The 8,337-nt window shown below is 36.5% G+C and overlaps 1 pseudogene; it reads left to right on the top strand.

Moving 5' to 3' along the window:
* The first annotated feature begins 4,742 nt into the window (after positions 1 to 4,742).
* On the top strand, positions 4,743 to 7,087 carry LOC149247813 (pentatricopeptide repeat-containing protein At2g03880, mitochondrial pseudogene; annotated as a pseudogene).
* The last annotated feature ends 1,250 nt before the right edge of the window (positions 7,088 to 8,337 follow it).

Genomic DNA, 8,337 nt, shown 5'->3' with positions numbered 1-8,337 from the left:
AATTTGCAGAATATATACATCGACCTCACCATGCAAAATCAAATATTAAATGTAGAAAGAAAATTCCTCTAAGGAAAGAAACAATTATGTACTAATTAATATAAACATAAGGGAATAAACAGTAATGTCATCATCACACCATGGAGGAAAGATTGTGTGTTGATAGTCCTTAAATAGAACTAGAATTAAAGTCTAAAGAGACATTTTATAATAAGTGTCAGAGTTTCGACAGTAAGAGAAACCCCAATTCAAAAGTTGAGACAAGCTTCAGGGTTTCGTGGAAAGAAAAGTCATTCTGTCGACCAACCATACTCACTTAATAATACAATGTATGAATAAATATAGTTCAAAACTATTCGAAAAACTTGTTAAACAACCTATTGAGAGGGAGGCTTAAAATAACAAGTTAAAGGAACTCGAGTCATTCAAACCCTAATGACTATAAGAAAACCCAAGAAAGGGTCTTGGTCTGGCAGTCAAAGAATCCTAGACAAAGATGAATACTTTGTAAGAACTTGAAGAGTGGTAGGTCGAAGAATAACTCCATAAAAACATGTTCTCCTTGTGACACTGCCATGTCACCCTATTGATGTGTCGAATTTTAATTGGCTGGAGTAGGCCTATGTGCTAAGGCACTCCCTTAATTAACAATCATGCATGTTGAAACACTATTTTCCACTCATTCCTTCGTATAACCATGCGATCCATTAGATATACACAAAGTTTCATGACATTTAACAAAATAAACATTGTGCATGTTGGAGCATTGTTTGTTGCTGATCTACCAAAGAACCTTGATCCACTCAGAAAATTGCATGGCGTTCAACGAATTTGGGGTTTGTGGGTCTCGACCCCCTGATTAGGCCTTTTTCCCGATCATGAACTTTAAAAAATCACAACTTCTCATTCGAAAAGAATTTGAGCATGTGTGATATACTACTAGAAAGGTGTCGGAAAATTACTTAGTGGACTATTTTTAATAAGGTCTTATTACATTATTCAATATCAATTACCATGTTAGGCCTTATTTATTAATAATAAGCAAAGTATACTTAGTCCATCTTACATTGAATGATATTCACTATTATTGATATAATATGCCCTTCACTGCCCCATCACACCCCTAAATCACACCTTCAATTGTCCTAAATGTTTATTATGAAGTACCACCATAAATAAAAGTCCCATGAATACATGTTGATCATAATGTTGAAGTAAGCCTAGGAATTAGGGTCACGTGTACAATGGTTAGTTGTCATGTTGAAGTGGTCTAAGGAGCTCCATCATAAACCATCTTCAACCCCACTACAAATTTGTATAGTTTGGACTGATTCATGGGCTTCATGCATTTTGTGTATTTGGTGCTCCCTATTGAATTGTGCTATATGAACTTTTTTGTGGGGTTGGAATTCTTCTGCTTTAAATAACCATTATTTGATATTCTTTTGATAATCCATAGCAAGCTCAAGAAAATGTGCAAAAAGAATTTGTATCTTCCACATAATCTACATGTAACACTAGATAGTCCTCACTAATAAAGGCTAATATATCCATGTAAGAAAATATAAGTTATTCTAATTATTAGAGATAGGGTTTTGAGACTAGAAATTTGAAATAACAAAAAAATCTTTTAATAGTTATTAAAGCTTTGATTATAACTACAATTATAAAACTCCATGGCCATCAGATCTATAGGCACTAATCTAGGTATAAATCTTGGCACTCTACCAAAAGATACATGCACGATATCTTCATTGAAAGCCATAAAATCAATGACTATAAATAAACCATATCATCACTTTCAATCTTGAATTTTAATGTTATTTGTTTTAACATAAATACTTTTCTTTAAGAGAAACTCATCTTTTCAATTCATCTTTTCAAATATTAACTTATAAATGTTGCCATCTTCTTTTTTCTTTTAAAAATTTGCAAAATAAAAATTAAATTAAATTAAAACATTCTCTTACCAAAATAAAATAAAATAAAATAAAATACTCTCGTACCAATGGTTAAATATTTTAGAATTTAAAATACTGCTAGATAATTTAGGTCGACTAGATTATATAAAAATATTTAAAGTAAAACACCATACAACGCTATTTTCATATAAAAATACACTTAACTTATAAAGATAATACACTTACTTGGCGTTTAAAGACACTTACTTGGCGTTTAAAGATGAATGACCACTCAATAACCCAAATTTCAATTATAATACTCTTCCACACGTCATAAAAAGGACTTATCTTAAGCTTCATATTTATTTATAAGTAATATGAAGATGATAATCATAACAACCTCCCATATACCTAATCTACCTTATTTAATAAAACTATTACATGTACTATATATTAACTATACTTTGTCATGCTTTCTTAATTTAAGAAACAGTTATGCTATATAAGGCACAACATTATTCCTATAAAGGTACAACATTTTTCCAATTCAAGAAGAAATCCATTCTTGACTGTAAATGCCAACAACTCTTCCATTTAAGGATTGGATAGGTCTAGCATTTTGATCATAACCCTGCAAAATACAATAAATTGAATATTAATTCACTTCAATTTATAGAATATATATATTTTTAATTAAACATCATACTATATTTATCTAAAATAACATAAATGCATAATTTTAAACTTACTATTCTAAAACAATAAATATGTGAAATAATAAATCTGTGTAAACATTAATAAATCTGAGCTTTAGTGATAACGCAAACTATAATATTATATAGTTAATTGTATTTCGCCATAAATTAACAAGAAGCTAGTACCCAGTACTTCCATCCTGGACAGCTTCTTGCAGTCTTTATTTGCACATAGATTAGTTAAAAAGTCTCAGGTCACAGAGTCGATACCCATGAACGCACATTTGTGTTTCGGCGATAACGAGAAGGGGAAACATAGAAATACCTCGTCAATCACGGTCCAAATGACTCCCTCGGTGCAAGCAGGGGTGGTGAGAGATCCCATGTACCTGTAATATCTACTGCCATCGAATTTTATGTCATTCGGATTCACCGGACCAAGGGGTTCCACTGGCGGTTCCATATGCGCAATGGCGTGGATCGCATTCATTAACTGTTCGTTATACCGCCAACATAGTGAGCACAATATAATCGCTTCATAATTATATATATATAGAGAGAGTGAAATGATATTTCACAAATATACCTGCGACAGGAAAGGGTCAGACGGGCCATCCCTGTAAATGATTCCAATCACGGCAATTTCGTTGTTCTCCGCTTGGTGCACCAGATGGATTTCTAGTGGATGCCTGTAATTTCAATGCAAAACTGTGAGCAACGCCTAAATAGCAGAGTATAATTTAGTGTAGCAAAGATGGAAAAGAGGGTTTTGAGATTGTACTGCTCTCCATTTATGGTGTGCTCTGCCGGGTGGTGCCAATGGCATTGATACAGTGTGAAGCTTTTCCCTTGTATCTCAAGATTACAGGCGCCTTCAGCCTAGTTCACCTGATGCAACACAGCCATAGGAGTAAAGAGGGAATCGAACCCGAAACCTTTCTGCAGAAGCTTTAAAAAAAGGTTGCATTACTCACCATGATTTCGTGACCTCTGTTCACAAGGATTGCATTTTCAGGGTAATAGTTTCTGTGGAGACTGCTCTATCCCATTTTTGTCAAAACCCAGGGAAGAAAATCAGTGCTTGCCAAAAGCCAGGGAAGAAGGACAGCAAGAACAACTGGCAGGGAAAAAGCAGTAAAAATATCTTCAAGAATGACATAAAAAAATGGGAAAAAGTAGTAAAGCAACTCAATTGATATTTGGAAAAAGCAGTCACACTTCAAATCAACGGTTGAAAGTGTCTCACCTAATCCAACGAAGCAGGGTAAAAGTGTTTGACAGTTGTTGATGCATAGGAAGGCCTATCGGCCTAATAAAAGAATGGGAAAAAGCAGTAAAGCAACTCAACTGATATTTGGAAAAAGCAGTCACACTTCAAATCAACAGTTGAAAGTGTCTCACCTAATCCAACGGAGCAATGTAAAAGTGTTGACAATTGTTGATGCATAGGAAGGCCTATCGGCCTAATTAAAATGCAGGCTTGAATAGTTCCGCTTACAAAGAAAACATTTAAAATAGGTTTTTAAGATTTAGGAAATGTTAATTGGTAAAAAAAAAACTTATTTTAAGATTTAGAAAATGGTAATTGGTAAAAAATAAATAAAATAAATCTATTTTAAGATTTAGAATATGGTAATTGGTAAACAAAAATTAAACCTATTTTAAGATTTAGAAAATGGTAATTGGTAAACAAAAAAATGAACTTATTTTAAAATTTAGAAAATGGTAATGGGTAAACAAAACAAAAAAATAAAAGACTTCACAAAACTTAAACTTGTTGAATGTGTAAAATTAAAATGCAGGCTTGACTAGTTCCGCTTACCAAGAAAACATTTACAATGGGTTTTTAAGACTTTGAAAATGGTAATTGGTAAAAAAAAAGAAAAAGTAAAACACTTTTATAATTTGATGATCATTATCCAACTTAAAAATATTTCATCTTATATATCCTAAATTATACTAAAATCCATTATAAGAAAAAGTATTTTAGAAATAATTCGTTCATTTTCATCTTATATATCCTAAATTATACTAAAATCCATTATAAGAAAAAGTATTTTAGAAATAATTCGTTAATTATGATCTTAAATATGTTTCTAAAATTCAACCCCTCCCATATGTAGGATAAATCAGCTGCGTCATAGGCTTGGAAATCATCGATCAGCGTTATTTTTCACGCTGTGGATGATCATGTTCTAACCTCCAAATGGGGAAGAGCATAGAGAGCATGGTACAGGGGCAATGGCATTCAGTAACCAACGGAAGGAGTGTGTGTTATTGTTTATTACCAAGTGCACTTTCAACCGACCTCGTAGGATCTGCAACGATGTTATAGCACACTGTAAGCAGGAGCGTTTGAAAGAAGCGCTCCATCCTCTACCTCCCATGGATACCCGAAAATTTCAGCCAGACTCCCATACTTATGCTTCCCTCTTGCAGGTCTGTCGCAGTACGAATTTCTTACCCCAAGCCAAACTCGTCCATGCCCACATCATATTAACTGGATTTAAGCTCAATAGATTCTTGGACACCAAAATTCTGATTGCGTATGCCAAGTGCGGGAGCCTGGTGGATGCGCGCCGAGTTCTAGAAGAATTACCGCAACCAAATGTGGTCTCGTGGACAACAATGATCGCAGCTTACTCCAAATACGAGCATGATGACGAGGCTCTGGGATTGTTTTATCGAATGCAGCGATCCGGTATCAGACCAGATGAGTTCACCGTCGCCAGTGTTCTTCCGGCATGTGCTAGCATGGCAGTCCTGGAACACGGTAAGCAGATCCAAACCAATATCATTAGAAGTGGGTTTCTGTCGGATGTCTTTGTGGGCAGTGCTCTGATAGATATGTATATTAAATGTGGGTGTTTGCGGGATGCACGGAAAGTGTTTGGCGAAATGCCTGCACGAAATGTGGTTTCATGGAATACTATGATCACAGGGTATGTAGAGAACGGAAATCATGAAGAGGCATTGAGTCTATTTTGTGAGATGCAACGGGTTGGCGTTGGACCAGATGAGTTCACCTTTGCCAGCGTCCTCCCTTCGTGTACCAATCTTGTGGCTTTGGACCATGGTAGGCAGGTCCATGAAGACATTATTAGGAAAAGGCTACAGTCTGATGTCTATGTGAGAAGTGCCCTCGTAGACATGTATGCTAAATCTGGTAGCATAGAGGATGCAGAAAAGTTGTTTGACAAATTGCGTTTACAAGATGTGGTCGCCTGGACTGCCATGATTGTTGGGTATGCTTTGCATGGTTATGAAAAGGAAGCCTTGCGCATGTTTGAGCAGATGCAAAATCTTGGCATGAAGCCTGACCATATTGCCTTTGTTGGTGTTTTGTTTGCTTGCTGCCATGCGGGGCTAGTGGATGATGGGTGGCATTACTTTCATTGCATGAGTCGAGATTATCAAATTATGCCTAGAGTTGAGCACTATTGTTGCATGGTTGATCTCCTTGGTCGTTCTGGGAAGCTTTATGAAGCTCTAGACTTCATCAATAGAATGCCGATCAAACCTGAAGCTGCTGTGTGGGGAACTTTTCTCAGTGCTTGTAGAATCCATACGAACATAAAGCTTGGAGAATATGCAGCAGAACGTGTTATCGAGTCTGACCCTGAAACTGCCTCCCACTATGTGGTATTATCAAACATCTACAGAGAGGCTGGTAGATGGAATGATGCTGAAAAAGTGCGAAAAGTTATGAAAGACAGAGGTATAAAAAAAATGCCAGGTTGTAGCTGGATTCAGGTCAATAAGACAGTACATGCTTTTGTTGTAGGAGATGGCTGAGACATGAAGAAGAGAACGTGATGAAACCAGTTTTAAGCCGCACATGCCATAGACAATTATGAAGATCAGGAGTCATGTGGCTTATATATATGTGAATCATGGAGGCTATTGAAGTATGTGTTGACTGTGTCAACGGGATTTTGGATTGGTGGTTAAGCTGGGGTGGTGATATTCCTCTACCAAGGTTCAAATCATCAGAGATATTTTTTGCCCTCGTGGACTGTTTTGACCATGTAAGTGCACCGTTGGGTACACCATTCCTTGCAGTTGGGGTAAGGTGCAAGTCTTTGGCAAGTTTGGCAAAACAGAATACCCCAGCTTAGCCAATAGGGTTAGGTGGAAGTCCTGGGCAACTTTGGCAAAACAGAATACCGCAGCTTAGCCAAAGGCTTTTAATTTGAATGTTACACCCAGAGTAGAGAGTAAACATGTTTGCCACATCTCAATAAATAAAAACAAGTTCAAGAAGAAAGGTATGTGGTGACTGCATTCTGCCACCGACTTCATCTCCATGACTTGCACAAAAGTTCCTTGCGCAGAACACCCAGTACTGTTGGTACTTGAAAGATGGATGGTGTTCTAGAAGAACATAGTGGAGACTCATGAAGGGAGCTTCAATCAGGACATGATTTTACTCATGTCAACACTGGCAGACTTCCCCAAGTCTTTAGTTCACAACTATTGTGCTAATTGATATCGACATCTAATAATTGATATAACCTGGCCTGTCTCAAGCTGGAAGACTAACCATAATTTCACTGACTGATATTTGAACTGTTTCACCTCCAATTATTATGTAACGTAAGCATCAACCTTCTCGCTGATTGGACCGATTGTTCCTACTGATAGACGTTGATTCTGTGAATTGTATGGCTCTCCTAGTCCTGGGGCTCTTATACCGGATTTACATGTTCTCTTAGTTTTAGGCTTTTAGCTCTTATACATGACTTTGCCTAAACGGTGATTTCTCAATACTTGTATACGGAGCAATCTTTGCTCTTATATTCTCAAAAAAATATACTGTCATCATTGACCAACATTGTATTCCATACTAATTTAAAACTCAAGGGGGATTATTGTAACGTATCTGGCCAGGTTTTGTGTATTACATCTTTCCCAAGTGTAAATTAAGTGGGGATGTTGTTTTGTAATATTTACTTGATTTCAAAATCTCTTTGCCAACTCTTTTTATTTGTATCCCAAGTGAATCTTAAGTGGATGGTTGGAAATATTTTGACTTGACTTGCATCTCCAATAATCCTTAAAAGTCATTAATTTTTTTTATGGTGTTCCAGGGTACAGTAGCTCAAGTCATTAATTTTTTTTGTGGTGTTCCCGGGTACCATAGCTCAAGTTAAGATCCATATCGTAAATAACTAATGTTCCATAGGGACGTGTTCCTTAGGGTGGGATGTCTGCCTCCGTTGTTTCTCACACTTTTGAGATGGGGACACCTGGAACCCTACCTCGAGTTAAGATCCATATTATAAATAACTAGTGTTCCACATAGACGTGTTCCTTAGTGTCATGCCCCTACACTGGCGGTACTCTTCCAACTGCACTATAGGAGGTGCGACACCACCAACCACTTTCTTTTTAACAATACTTGCGATCGTGGACTACGCCTACTTTGTATACTTAGTTTCTTTTTCAACTTTCCTAAGTATACTTTCATTAGCACAACAAAAACATTCATACAATATTCATAGTTATGATCTTTTAACAAATATGCACAACAGATAATAAACCGAGAGGGGCAACTCCCTGAAATATGAGTCTGCTCGATAATATCAATACTTCACAAAATATTCAGTTTTACAATCTTTGTAGGAAATCCCAAATTTCCTTGGTACAATATCTGTCAAATCGTGCAAGTTGACCTGCACTGTTTGCACTGCCCAAACCACTGTTCAGAGTGCCCAAGTATAATTTCGCCCGTCGTACCT

Source organism: Pinus tabuliformis, chromosome 7 (genome assembly GCF_031772625.1).
Source record: "Pinus tabuliformis cultivar Carrire ecotype Pingquan chromosome 7, CPIR1, whole genome shotgun sequence".
In the NCBI taxonomy this organism is placed as follows: Eukaryota; Viridiplantae; Streptophyta; class Pinopsida; order Pinales; family Pinaceae; genus Pinus; species Pinus tabuliformis.
The sequence above is the reverse complement of the archived record's forward strand: the minus strand, read 5'-3'. Positions and strand labels throughout refer to the sequence as shown.